This window comes from Panthera onca, chromosome C1 (genome assembly GCF_046562875.1).
Source record: "Panthera onca isolate mPanOnc1 chromosome C1, mPanOnc1 haplotype 2, whole genome shotgun sequence".
Classification (NCBI taxonomy): Eukaryota; Metazoa; Chordata; class Mammalia; order Carnivora; family Felidae; genus Panthera; species Panthera onca.
The window spans coordinates 188,561,707-188,576,968 of record NC_138346.1 but is presented as its reverse complement, the minus strand read 5'-3'; the positions used below and the strand labels follow the sequence as shown (position 1 = coordinate 188,576,968).

At 39.9% G+C, this 15,262-nt stretch overlaps 1 long non-coding RNA gene across 2 annotated transcripts in view; it reads left to right on the top strand.

The window, feature by feature from the left end:
- LOC144617260 (uncharacterized) overlaps positions 1-15,262 on the top strand; it is a 48,022-nt gene that overhangs the window by 21,599 nt on the left and 11,161 nt on the right. For both annotated transcript variants that reach the window (XR_013557622.2, XR_013557623.2), the window contains exon 4: positions 13,967-14,028. This is a non-coding gene — a long non-coding RNA (uncharacterized LOC144617260). The remainder of the gene's footprint in view (positions 1-13,966; positions 14,029-15,262) is intronic.

Genomic DNA, 15,262 nt, shown 5'->3' with positions numbered 1-15,262 from the left:
TTAGTTCACTGCAGAATATACCTCCTCTAAGACTTCTTTCCTGATCACTCCTTTTCCCCAGTTACACCTCCCCTCATGACAGTTTTTTGTACATCCTAGACATCTGTCTTACCTTTTTGCATCGTGATGATGTATGTATGCACTTGGTCTTAACCTCTCTACTAGGTTGGAAAATATCTTGTAAATAGGAACTATTTGTTCATGCCTAACATGGTACTTAATGTAGTTTCTCAATAACGATGTCTTGAATTTAGTTGAATGGAGACAACTCATGTGGACTTACGAAGTGTGTGCTTTGTCGCCACAGCCACCGATTTCCTTAAACCGAACGCTTTTTAAATTGACTTCCACTTAACCGATACTCTCAATTCTGTTTTAAAAGGACCATCAGGGGTGCCTGGGTGGCTCGGTTGCTTGAGCAACCAACTCTATGATTTTGGCTCAGGTCGTGATCCCAGGGTCATGGGATCGAGCCCTGTATTGAGCCCTGCACTGGGCTCCACACTAATCATGAAGACTGCTTGAGATTCCTGAATTAATTAATTAATTAATTAACTTAAAAAAATAAAAGATCTATCAGTGTGGGGCGCCTGGCTGGCTCTGTTGGTAGAGCCTGTGATTCTTGATCTTGGGACTGGAAATTCGAGCCCATATTGAGATTATGTAAGCATAAAATCTTTAAGAAAAAAAAAAAGAAAACAATGGGGAACCTGGGTGGATCAATTTCAGCTTAGGTCATGATCTCACAATTGGGAGGGCCTGCTTTGATTCAATCTCTCTCTCTCTCTCTCTCTCTCTCTCTCTCTCTCTCAAATAAATAAACATAAAAAAAAAAAACAACCATCAGTATAATACTTGTAGGTAATGGGCTGCTGTGCACTTGTGACCCTGCCCATCCGGGGTCAGCTGTATTTGATTTCATAACCTGATGCCAGGTGTACTTAAATAATATAATATAATTTAATTTAAAGTTATGTACAGCAATGTAATATGAATGTCAAAAGAATGAGAATTGTTTCTATGAAGACTCAGTTGGTTATCCAAAAAAATGAAGGAATTACAACAACCTAAAATCTATTGATATTATATATCACATGAACAGATTAAAGGAGAAAAATTGACCGTGCCAGTAAATGCAAAAAAAAAAAAAAAATCAACAAAATTTAGCACTAATTCATGATTTCTAAAAATCTTTAAAACTGAGATCAGAAGACCATTGTCCTTATTTACAGATAAAATGATTGATTACATACAGAATCCCAAGATAATTCACAGAATAGAATCTATTTAAACTAATAAGGGAGTTTAGCAAATTTGCTGTATTAGAGATCAATACGGAGAAATCAGTAGTGTTTCAACATCAGTAAATAATCAGAACTTGTAGCAAGAATGACAATCCCATTCACAATAAGGACAAAAACAAGATTACTAGGAATCAATCTGACAAAATTATCCTTGGGAAGAAAAGTACAAAATTGAAAAACGCATGCACATATATACATACACAGAGATCTGAGTAAATGGAGAGATCTACCAGGTTCATGAATTGGAAGATTCAATGTCATAAATATGTATGTAAATTCTTCTCGAATAAGTTCATAAATTCAATACAATGTTAAATAAAATCAAAAAATGACTGTGAAACTAAACAGAATGGTCTTAAAATTCATATAGAAGAAAAAAGAATAAGACAGTTTTGAAGATGAGAACAAAACAGACTCTCCCACCAGATAGCAACTTATTTTAAAGTTACAGTTGGGGCGCCTGGGTGGCGCAGTCGGTTAAGCGTCCGACTTCAGCCAGGTCACGATCTCGCGGTCCGTGAGTTCGAGCCCCGCGTCGGGCTCTGGGCTGATGGCTCGGAGCCTGGAGCCTGTTTCAGATTCTGTGTCTCCCTCTCTCTCTGCCCCTCCCCCGTTCATGCTCTGTCTCTCTCTGTCGCAAAAATAAATAAAAAACGTTGAAAAAAAAAAAATTAAAGTTACAGTTAACATGGCATTATATTGGCTTAGGGATAGACAAATTGGTGAGTGGGATAGAAAAGAGACTCTGGAAAGGGGTCTGTGAACATATGCAGACTTTGATATATTCAAATGTGGCATTATAATGGGGGGAGGGTGGGGAGGATGAACTATTCAATTATGAGAAAATTGGTTGTAGAGAATCCGAACGATACACCTGGACCCACCCGTCCCAGGAAGCCCCCAGTCACTATTGACATTTCTTCGTCTACTTTTGGTTGTCTCAATCTCACCATAGAGTGAGAGCCTGCCTTCGTGTGGTCTCCATTGTTCCTAGTACAGCAGAAGACACGATGGCTCCGGTGCCCAGGTTCCCCCCCTACCAGACTCATGGAGGATATATGCCTCTTCCATCACTGTCAGGCTCGGGTAAAGCATGAAGCTCTATATAAAAGCCCTGGAGGGGTGCCTGAGTGGCTCAGTGGGTTCAGCATCCCCCTTCGGCTCAGGTCATGATCTTGTGGCTCATGAGTTCAAGCACCGCATCGGGCTCTGTGCTGACAGTTCAGATTCTGCGTCTCCCTCTGTCTCCCTGCCCCTCTCCTACTCTCTCTCTCTCTCTCTCTGTCTCTGTCTCTCTTTCTCTCAAAAATAAAAAAACATTTAAAAAATTTAAAAAATAAATAAATAAAGGCACTGGAGACTGGTTTGCCCCCTGGCTATACAGAGAAAATGTGTAACTCAACCCAGAAGTGAATTAAATCCCTGTGGAGTAAACTTCAACCAAGAACAGGGAGGGGAAATTTATCCAGCAGGTAAATTGTTCACTCTTCTTCCTCTCCCTGATGGACTGTTCTGAGGTGTGGTGCTTACACAGAACTTGTCGGGAAGATGTCCTAGGTGACCAAGGCTGGATTTCCTTGGGAGGCTATAGCCAGCTTGCTACCCTAACATATCAACTTGCTATTTGTTTTCTTCTACTCCTCACTTCTCTTTTCCTTAACTCTTGCTGCCCTGGGATTGCTCCTCTCAATACTTCAGCAAGAGTGCCTTGGGTTCTATTTTTCAGAGAACCTGGGGTAAGATGATTCTGTATATAGAAAAAAAGAAAGCTAGGTCCCTATTCCCACACCACACGGAAAACCATATCTAAGTGGAATAAAGACCTAAATATTAGAAATAAAGCTTCAGAACATTTTGAAGAGAATGTTAGGAGAACCTTTCTCTCAGAATAAGCGAGTATTTTTTTTAAAACCCAAAAGCACAAACCATGACAGAAAAGATTGGTAAATGTGATTACCTACAATTTAGAAACATTTATTCAACAAAAGATGACATGAACAGGAGTGCCTGGCTGGCCCCACTGATGGAGTGTGAGACACTTGATCTCGGGATTGAGAGTTAGAGCTCCGCATTTGGGCACAGAGATTACTTTAAATCTTTAAAAAAAAAAAAGATGATATATGCAAAGTTAAATTACAAGCTGGAATCTGAGAAAGAAAGATATTTGCAGTTCATTTGATTGACTAGGTATCCGGAATTTAACAACAATTTCTACAAGTCAAGAATAAAAGACAACAGAGAAATGAGCAAAGGACAGAAACAAGCAATTTCTAGCAGAGACTTCTGGATGGCCAATAAACATATGAAAAGATAATGAACCTCATTACCGATTGGGCAAATCAAAGTAAAATCACTTAAGATACCGTTTCACCCCCATCTAACTGGGAAAATCTTGAAAGAATGATAAGGTGTATTGGGTATGGAGCAATGAACTCTCACACGCTGCTAGCGAGAATGTAAATTGCTACAACCGTGTTAGCAGTTAATTTGACGACATACTTGTGAGGATGTGCATGCCTTTGACTCCCAAATTCCATTTCTTGTTATATTTTCTAGGCTAGAGAAACTCCCACATATATCTACCAGGAGATTTATGAAGGAATGATCACTGTAGTGTTGTTTGTAATAGAAAAAATGGAAATAGCTCGAATGTTCGATAAGAGAAAAAAACCAAGTTTTGGAATGTTTGCAAAATACTACAAATTGAATGGAAATGAATTAACTAGAGCTCTATCAACAAGGATAAATCATAAACGCATAATGATGAGAGAAAATAATCAAGTTGCAGAATAATGCATGTAGTATGATACTATTTACATATAGATGCAAAATATGTAAAACAAAGCCATACACTTATTGGCACACATATGTAGTAAGTATAAAAACTCATATGGAAAAGGTAAATGCTAAATTCAGGACAGTTGTTATGGATGGGGAAAGTGGGATAGAAATGAAATCAGGGACGCGTGGGTGGCTCAGTCGGTTGAGCATCAGGCTCTTGATTTCAGCTCAGGTCATGATTTCACAGTTTGTGGGTTCAAGTCCCACGTCCGCATCAGCGCAGAGCCCTCTTGGGATTCTCTCTCTTCCCCTTCCCCCACCGTCTCTCTCCCTCTCTCTCTCTCAAATAAATAAAAATAAACATTTTTTTAAAAAGAAATAAAATCAGGAGTGTGCAGGAGTTTTCAACTCTATCTGTAATGTTTATTTCTTTTTGTAAAATCTCAAGCAACTATACCAAAACATTAGCATTCATATAGCTGAGTGTGGAAACAGGTGTTCCCTCTGTTTTTCTCCTTGTATGTTTGCAACATTTCATTAAGTTTTTTTTTTTAAGTGGAATGCTTTGAAAAGATTCAGTAAAAGCTGAGTCACTGAAAAACTAAAAAACAAAAACAAAAACTACCATTGAAATAAGTGTGGGCAAAACAATTGTAAGAAGTTGGGTAAATAATTCTAACCACGGTAATTTCAAGTCCCGCACACAGACTTCCTTCTCAGGTGTGTTGAAGTTCTTGTTCCATTGTAAAGAACCCAAAGTGGGGCACCCAGCTGGCTCAGTCAGTAGAGCATGAGACTCTTTCTTGATCTGAGAATCCTGAGTTCAAGCCCCAATTGGGTGTGGAGCCTAATTAAAAAGGAAGGAAGGAAGGAAGGAAGGAAGGAAGGAAGGAAGGAAGGTGGGAGGGAAGGAGGGAAGGAAGGAAGGAAGGTGGGAGGGAAGGAAGGAAGGAAGAAACCCAAAGTAGAAATCATCAAAATGCATATTGTGGGTGTAGTTTGCTCAAGAAAGATAATGCAGAGTTCCAAACAGTGGACTCATTCTCAACCTTGCCTTACATCAAATATTGATGTATATAAATATGCTTGAGAAGCACCTAGGTGGCTCAGTCAGTTAAGCATTGGACTCTTGATTTTGGCTCAGGTCATGATCTCACAGTTCATGGGATCGAACCCTACATTGGACTCTACGCTGATAGTGCAGAGCCTGTTTAGGATTCTCTGTCTCTCTCTCTTTCTCTAGCTCTATCTCTCCCCTCCCCTGCTCGTGCTCTCTCTCTTTCTCTATCTTTCAAAATGAATCAATAAACATTAAAAATAAATAAATACGCTTGAAGTTAAAATATTTAAAGTAAGTACAGATCCCATTATTGTGATTTCCTACTTTAACAGAATTGTTCCATTTCTGGTCCTGATCTGTTGGATAAGAAGGCTTCTACGGTAATCATTCTAAGGCCCATAAACACACATTATGTGTTATATGCCTCCATGCTATGCATTGAACTAGGTGTAGATGTCTCCTTGAAGGATTGAGTGAACCAAAGAGGTGGGGGTGCAAGCATCCTGGGCAGAGGATAAAATGGGAGCAAATTCAGCAAAACATGGACAGGAAATAGAGCATGAATTTCTTCTACTGGAAGGTGTAGGAGCAGGAAAGAGATAGATTGAGAAAATAGGTTATGGTAAGACTGAAGAAAGAGGGGGGCGCCTGGGTGGCTCAGTCGGTTGAGCGTCCGACTTCAGCTCAGGTCACGATCTCGCGATCTCGCGGTCTGTGGGTTCGAGCCCCACGTCGGGCTCTGGGCTGATGGCGCAGAGCCTAGAGCCTGCTTCTGATTCTGTGTCTCCCTCTCTCTCTGCTCCTCCCCCGTTCATGCTCTGTCTCTCTCTCTATCTCAAAAATAAATAATAAATGCTAAAATTTAAAAAAAAAAAAAGACTGAAGAAAAAGGTATTTGAGTTTTGTCTTAATCTCGGTTTTAGCATACTATAGTTTCCAAATTGAATGCATTTTGTTCATTATATTTTTCTTAATGTTTATTTTTATTTTTGAGAGAGAGAGAGAGAGTTTGAGCTGGGGAGGGGCAGAGAGAGAGGGGGACAGAGAACCCGCAGCTGGCTGGCTCTGCACTGACACAGAGCCCCGAGCCATGAGATCGTGACCTTAGCCAAAGTCAGAAGCTTAACCAACTGAGCCACCCAGGCACCTCTTTTGTTCATCATATTTTAAGTTGTCATGTCAGAAAGTGGTCACCTGCAGTTTCTACAGTGCTTCAAAAAAAATGCTAATGTAACTTCTAAGAATAACAATGTGGGATCAGAGTTATCTCTTTCACCTTCTATAATAATTGGTAAATTATCATATTTTTAAAATAAATTTTGACACAAAAAATTAATACACCTTTAAAAAAAAAAACAAAGACCCTACGAATTAGGCCATGGTTCCTTTGGCCACCATGCCAATCCTACTTCCCCCTCCCCACAGAAAGCCACAGTCAAGACCTGTAGCTCTGAAGCAAGATTGTCCATGTTCAAATCTTTTGTTTGGTTGTTTGGTTTTGGTTTTGATTTTTTCTCTTTAAAAAAAACACACTTTATTGGGATACCTGGGTGCCTCAGTCAGCTGAACGTCCAACTCTTGATTTCAGCTCAGGTCATGATCTCAGGGGCGTGGGATGGAGCCCCGCATTGGGCTCTGCAATGAGTGTGGAGTCTGTTTAAGATTCTCTCTCCTTCTGCCCCTCTCCTCCACTTGCACTCTCTCTAGAATAAAAATAAAATAAAATAAAGTAAATAAAATCAAAGTATAAAAAACACTTTATTGATGTATGATTAACATGAAAAATGAGATATATATATATTTAATACAGACCATTTAATGAGTTTGGGATTAAGTATAGGCCTGTGAAATCATCACCGCCATTAAGACCATAGATGTTTCCATACTCCCCCGAAGTTTTCTTCCTCCCCCTTTATTACTTTTTGTTATGTGGCATTATTATTTTTTGTTGTGTGGTAAGGGCACCTAACATAGTATCTACCCTCTTAGCAAATTTTAAGTATAAAATATAATATTGTTAGTTACAAGCACTATGCCATAGGTTTCTAGAACTTATCTTGCATAACTGAATCTTGTTCCTCTTTGACCATCACCTCCCCATTTCCCTCTCCACCCACCCCCTGGTAACCACTGTACTACTCTCTTCTTCTATGAGTTTGACTCTTTTTGATTCCATATATAAGAGGGAAAATATTTTATTTTAAATTAAATTTCTCTGATTCCTGGGAGAATTGGCCAAATGTATGTTTTAATATATATATGTATACATATTATGTATTATACATATATAATACACATACATATACATGTACATGTACATATATTAACTAATATGTATATTAGCACTTGTGTTTCCCCATTTGTAAATTCTTGGTATCCTATTTTCTTTTTTTTAAATTAACTATATGAGTTGTTTATATATTATGAGTTTTAATTCTTTGATACATATACTACAAATATATTTTCTCAGTCAACTAACTGCCTTTAGCTTTCCTTATGGTACCTGCTGTTCTGCAGAAGTTTTTAATAGCAATATAGTCAAACGTATCAACTTTTCTTTTAAGTTTTTCTTTTTTTCTTTTAAGTTTTTCTTTTTTTCTTTTTTAATGTTTATTTATTTTGAGAGAAAGAGAAAGAGCGTGAGCAGGGGAGAGAGAGAGAGAGAGAGAGAGAGAGAGAGAGAGAATGAATCTCAAGCAGGCTCTGTGCTGCCAGCGCTGAACCCAGTGCAGGGCTCAAATTCACAAATTGTGAGATCATGACTTGAGCAGAAATGAAGAATTGGGAGGCTTAACCGACTGAGCCACCCAGGCACCCCATAAGCTTTTTTTCCCCCTATTTGAATCTTCTTCAGCAAGATTTTTCTTACACATAAGGCCATAACCATTTTTCTATAGTTTTTTGTCTAATAATTTGATACCATTTTTTTTTTATATCTAGGTCTTTAATTAGTCAGAAATGTATATTTTGGGGGCACCTGGCTGGCTTAGTCTGTAGATGTCTCCAACCCCAGTTTTTGGACATCAGCTTCATTGATCTCATGCTGTACAATGCACCCATTTAAAATGTACAAGTCAGGGCACATAGGTGGCTCAGTCAGTTGAGCACTAGACTCTTGATTTCAGCTCAGGTCATGATCCCAAGGTCGTGGGATCGAGCCCCCGCATCAGGTTCTGCACTTAGCATGGAGCCTGCTTAAGATTCTCTCTCTCTCTCTCTCTCTCTCTCTCTCTCTCTCTCTCTCTCTCTCTCTCTTTCTTTTCCTCTGCCCCTCTCCCCTGTTAGCATATGATCTTTCTCTAAAATAAAAAAATAAATTTAAAAAAAATCTTCAAAAAAAAAAGATTGCCAAATAAACTAAACTAAAATATATTATACAAGTCAGTGGGGGTGCCTGGCTGGCTCAGTCAGTAGAACATGCAACTTGATCTCAGCTTTGTGAGTTCAAATCCCACATTGGATGTAGAGATAAAGCTAAAAATAAAATCTTTAAAAAAATTAAAAGTAAAATAAAATGTACAAGTCAGTGGTTTTTAGTATATTCACAGAGTAGTATAATCCTCACCACAATAAATTTTGGAACATTTTCATCATTCCCAGAAGAAACCTCATCCCCTTTTTACCCCAACATTTCCCCCAGTCCTAGACAACCATTAATCTACCTTCTGTCTCTAGATTTGCCTCTTCTGGACAGTTCGTATAAATGAGATCATACAGCATGAGGTACTTTTTGTCTGGCTGCTTTCACGTAGCATGATGTTTCAAGGGTCATCCATGTTGTAGAATGTATCAGTATTTCATTCCTCATTTTATTTATCTCTGCATCAGTCGATGAACATTTGGGTTGTTTCCATTTTTTTATTATGAATAAAGCTGCAATGAGCATCATTGCCCCAGGCAATCACTAATCTAGTTCCTGTCACTCTAGGTTAGTATTCCCTTTTCTAGAACTTCATATGAACAAAATCATATAGCGTGTATTCTTTTGTCTCTGACCTTTTGTACTGAGCATCATGTTTGTAAGATTCATCCATGTTATTGTACATATCAGTAGCTGATGCCTTTTTCTGGCTGATTAGCATTCCATTGTGTGGATGCATCTCCAAATTTTTTAATTCTGATGGGACCCAATTTACCAATTTTTAAAAATTACATGCTTTTCCGATCTCGTTCACAATGTGCCTTTAAAATGTATTCATTGGGGAAGCTTTCTCCTTTGGTCCTGATGAATCTCAGGCATTCACATGACTTAGATAATAAAAGGTCCCATGGTCACAATAAATGACCATCTTAGTTCAGGCATTGGAATGCCGAATTCTATGTAATAATTAAAAGGCCAAACTTTATTAAAGTGAAATCTCCTCTCTTGTAACTTAGACCTTCTGCACGAACACTTACAGCAAGAATGAGGGAGATGGGGCCATGGTTATGCTCTCTTTCCCTATCCGGGGTATCACATCTCCTTCCAGGTGGCAGACAGGCAGACTCTCAGTTTTGGAAGATAGTCAAGAAAAATTTTTTCCCTCAGGTTTGGGAAAGAAACACTTTTGTTAAGTGGTTTCAAGTTCTCTGGGATTGGCAAATATTCAAAGCCGACTATTTCTTTCTTGGCTATGTTTATGCATTCTGCAGAGGCCCCCAGTAGATACCTTCTGTAGTATCTGTCACAGTGCAGGTGACACCATTTTCCTTCTATTGGCTGCTCCCATCTCAGCTTTTGTGGTCTTTTGTTTGTTTGTTGGTTTGTTTTTGTTTTTGTTTTGTTTTTTAGTGGCCCACAATATCCTGGGTCTTTCTGTTGGAGTCCCATGGCTCTTCCAAGCAATTCTCCTGGGCAAGATCTAATAGGGTTTAAGCCAGCTCTCCTTCCAAAGAAATCTTCCACCCTAACTCTTGGAGTGCAGGCCACTTGACATAGCCATTTCCCCTTCTCCCCTATGGGTTGAGCAGCTACCCAGCCCACCTCTGCTCTTCCCATGTTCGAAGCATGAGGCAGTCACTGACCTACCACCTGGAGGAGTTACAGATCAAGGTCTCCAGGTGGTCGCATTGAAATGGTTCCCCCTTGAGAATGGGAAAATATCCCCTACCCCTGCTCACTGAGCATAGCTCTCTTCAGAAAAGTCCTCTTTACAAAGTTTTACAGCAACCTTAAACCCCTGAAGGTGAGAGGGTTGAGAATGTGTAAACTAGGTTTTCTTAAAGTTTATTTATTTATTTTGAGGGGCGGGAGGGGGGAGGGACAGAAAGAGAGGGACACAGGGAGAATCCCAAGCAGGCTCTGCACCATCAGGACAGAGCCCGATGGGGGCTCGAACTCCTGAACAGTGAGGTTGTGACCTGCGCTGAAATCAAGTGTCAGACGCTTAACCAACTGAGCTACGTAGGCACCCCTGTGCAACTAGGTTTGACCATTTACTTTGAAACTTCCACAAGATGGTTTGCTGACAACTTTGTTATCTAATATCTACTGCCTTGGGGTTTCCGACTGAAACTTCTAATTTAAAATCCTATTACACTTGCATTTGTGAGCTAAAGGCTACTTGGATGTGATGGATTATTCTTTTTACTATCCTAATGGATTACATTTGTCAATGTTTTATTTAAGATTATGGAATCTATGTTCATAAATGAAATTGACTATACTTGTGCTTTTTCTGTACCAACCTTGTAAGTATCATGCAGCAGGACAGAAATTTGCATACTATGGCTCAGATGTGCCAAAGAATATAATGTTCACTATTTTCTACAATAAATTCTTAGACTCAAGCCTCTATTCCTGCTAATAGCATGGGGAAAAAAAACTTTTCATTATGTTTATGTCTCTATAAGTTCAAATTGAATTTAGTCAATTCAAAATTCTACTCCCTGCTGGCTGTTTTACCCACTCATGACAGCAGGGGAGGAACCCCACGCTGTCCTGTGGCCTCCCCTGATCCCACTGTTACAGCCTACTGAGGAAAAGCTAGTCCTCCCTTATCTTTTGCAGTATTGTTCTGATGTCTACTACTGAAATTCATCATCTCTGCATTCTGCACCCCCCATGACAACCTCAGGCAGGAAGAGAATCCAAATTATTAAGAAGGGGAAAATGCATCAGGAGGTGTTTTCTAAACATTTTAACTAGCTTACTTATCCTTAAATCCAAGACATTTATTGTTCGTATGTTTTTGTGGCTAAATCAAGAATCCAATCACAGGACAGTTCCCAGTTATAATGGTGGGAGCGTTTCCTCCAAGTGCTTTACTCAGCTTCTCAGAATCCTCTCAGGAGCCCTATGCTAATAACTATTACTATAATAGCTCTGTCAGGTGCCTTACTTATATTTTTTAATGTCTTTTTTTAATTTATTTTTGAGAGAGAGAGAGAGAGAGGCAGGGGAGTGGCAGAGAGAGAAAGACAGACAGACAGACAGACAGAATCCAAAGCAGGCTCTAGGCTCTGAGCTGTCAGCACAGAGCCTGATGCGGGGCTCAAACTCACGGACCAGGAGATCATGACCTGAGCCGAAATCAGACGCTTAACCAACTAAGCCACCGAGGCACCCCTTACTTATAATGTTTTAAATTCTTGCTATAACCCAGTGGAGTACGTAATGCCATTGCCATTTTACAGAAAAATAAACCGAGGTACAGAAAGGTGACTGTATTAATTAGGATACAGGCTAAGTTGCTGTAACAAAGAGATAACAAAAGACAGTGGCTTAAACAAGCTGGAGGTTTATTTCTCTCCCAAAACACAGCAGAGGCAGGCAGAAAGTCCAGGATGCAGGTGGCTCGGCTTCACTCACCCGTACCTTTCTTCTGTCTCATTACTCCACCATTGAATCATCCATTGTGCTGTCCTCATTTGTTTGGTAAAAGCTGGCTCACCACTACACATGCATGTCCCAGCCTGTGGGAAGGAGGAAGAGAGGATGAAGGACAGGCAGTTCCTTTAAGGAAATTGCACACAAACACTTCAGCTCGTGTCCCATTGTCCAGAAAGATCATAGTCACGTGGCCACAACTAACTGCAAGGGAGGCTGAAAAATAGAGGCTCTACTCATGCAAGGGAAAACTAGTGGTAGGCAGATGTGGTAATGATTCTATTACTAGAAGGAGGGAATCACAGGGCGCCTGAGTGGCTCAGACTGTTGAGCGTCCAACTTTGGCTCAGGTCATGATCTCACAGTTCATGGGTTCAAGCCCCGTGTCAGGCTCTACACTGAGCTCTTGTTCAGAGCCTGGAGCCTGCTTTGGATTCTGTGTCTCCTTCTCTCTCTGCCCCTCCCCCGCTCGCACTCTGTCTCACTCTGTCTCTCAAAAAGAAATAAATGTAAAAAAAATTTTTTTTTCTTAAAGAAGGGAATCATGGACACTGGGGATTGGTGAGGCATTGCTGCACAGAATCTAACGTGATTCCCTCCTTCCAAATTCTGAGCACTGTGTGCAGATGAAAAACTGCAGTTCCCATTTGCCCTGCAGATAGGAGCCACCAATTAGATATCAACAGAAGTCACTATGTGGGGCTCCTGGAAAACTTCTGTTGTCCTTCCTCCCTTCATCCATTCTGCTGCTTGGAAAGCAGATGAGGTGACTAGAGCTTCAAAAGCCGTATTAGACCATGAGTGACCTAGAAGGTGCTAAGGATGGTGAGGCATGCAGAAAGGAACTAGAAACTTAATGATCAAGGAGCCACCATACCAAACTGGGACAACCTAACTCTGCACTTCTTTATTTTGAGGGAGAAATCAGCCTCTTTCACTTTTCAGCTGCTTTATGACCTACACACAACCAAATGTAATTCTTAACGAATTCAAATTATCCATTTAAGCAACATATTCACAGTCATGAAGCTAGGAAGATGTTTGTACTCAGATTTACCTGGTTCCAAAGCCCATATTCCTGCCCCTGCAGGATTAAATTGGCCTCTTACAAGACAAAAACGGTATCCTTTTGTTAAGATTCTACAACGCAATGAAGAAATAGTGGTATAGTCTCCATCCTATTTAGGGAAAGATATTTATCCTTTACATCTAGAGTCCTTTATGTGATACAGCATTTTGGCTAGCAAAATATTTCTCTGTTAGATGTATGCAACATAAAATTACAGGAAAGCACCATGAGCTATCGAGCCAGGCATGATTTGTTATTCTTATCTTTGACTTTTTTCTATTAATTTTAATTGGCTTCCTATTCATTCCTTTTGTTGTCGGCTTGCACGTGCTGACAGGCAAGCAGTAGGAAGCACCAGTGTTAAGGAAGATTAATGGGGAACATTTTTGAAATGTATAACAATCTATTCATCACTGTAACTTTTTTCCATTTGGAAAAAAATCCATAATTATTTAACTTTTAATTCTAATACACTGGGCCCACCTTATGGGACACATAGTTGGAGATTCTCTCATCTACATGATTGACAGATGAGCCTTATATGCCAGGATGGAAAACACATAGATAAGAAACAGGCCAGGAGAGCCACTATGACCCTATGAACCTGGATAAAGGCTTTATTCTTTCTCGTCTGGAGAGCATTTGGTTCAAGTAGGAAATCAACTACATGGATTGTTTAAGCCACATGTTCTAAATTGCTATTGGGGATGATATCACTAGAATTCGGAAAATTGTGCTACTTTGGGGGGGTGGTAAAATACCAGAAAGTTGACATATGTTGTTTAGAAGGGTTTATTAGATAATATTGTTATTATCTCCTTTTGAGAAAAGGAGAGATGATTGTCGGAGGCTGTCAAAAATACTTAGATTTAGAATGTCCTATGTAGTATAAAGGAAATAGGTAAGACTGTGATTTACCAGCAAATGTCACTTTTTCATTGTAGGGGTTTGTGGCAGATAGAAGAATGGCCCTCCAAAGATGTTCAAGTTTTAATCCCCAAAACCTGTGAGTATGTCACCTTACATAGCAGAAGGGGTTTTGCAGATGTGATTAAATGAAAGGTTTTAAAATAAGAACATTCTACTTTCTTTTATTTATTTGAGAGAGAGTGTGAGCATGAGCAGCAGGAGGGGCAGAGAGAGAGGGAGAGAGAGAATCCCAAGTAGGTTCTGTGCTGTCAGCACAGAGCCCAGTGCGGGGCTCAATCCCATGAACCGTGAGATCATGACCTGAGCTGAAATCAACAGCCGGATGCTTAACCAACTGAGCCACCCAGGCGCCCCATAAAATAAGAATATGTTAAAGGTTGCAGGAGTCGAGATGCCATTGCTGGAAGGGGCCATGAGGCAGTGTGGATTGCCACCAGAAGCTGAAAAGGCAAGGGACTGATTGTCCCTCAAGTCTCCAAAAGGAGCACTGCTCTGTCAACACTTGATTTTAGTCCCATAAGGCCCGTTTCTGACCTCCAGAACTGTAAGATAATAAATTTGTGGGATGCCTGGCTGGCTCAGTCAGTGCAGCATGTGAATCTTGATCTCGGTGTTGTGAGTTTGAGCCCCACGTTGGGCATAGAGATTACTTAAAATAATAATAATAATAATAATAATAATAATAATAATAATAATGACAACAACACCCAAGTGCCCCTCAAATGAGTTCATTTTATTTTTTTTAATTTTTTTTTTAACGTTTATTTATTTTTGAGACAGAGAGAGACAGAGCATGAATGGGGGAGGGTCAGAGAGAGGGAGACACAGAATCTGAAACAGGCTCCAGGCTCTGAGCTGTCAGCACAGAGCCCGACGCGGGGCTCGAACTCACGGACCGCGAGATCATGACCTGAGCTGAAGTCGGCCGCTTAACCGACTGAGCCACCCAGGCGCCCCAAATGAGTTCATTTTAGATACAAATATGCAAATCAGGATAAACTCTGGCTCCTTGGAGAAATGGCTGATTCTAGGATTGGGATAGGAAATATTCAAGATGAGCCTGAAGCATCTTGTAGTGCCAGAAAGTAATGGAGTGCTAAAAGACATAGAAATAAATAAATAAATAAATAAATAAATAAATAAATAAATAAATAAATAAAAATAAGACAGTGATGGGGATATGTCAAAGAGGCAAAGGAAGCACCTGAAAGAGCTCCTAATGGCCTAAACTGGTACAATTTAAGCAACAAAATAAACAAAGTAGTATTGGGTTATAACCCAATGTACAGAATAAATATCCATGAGAATCC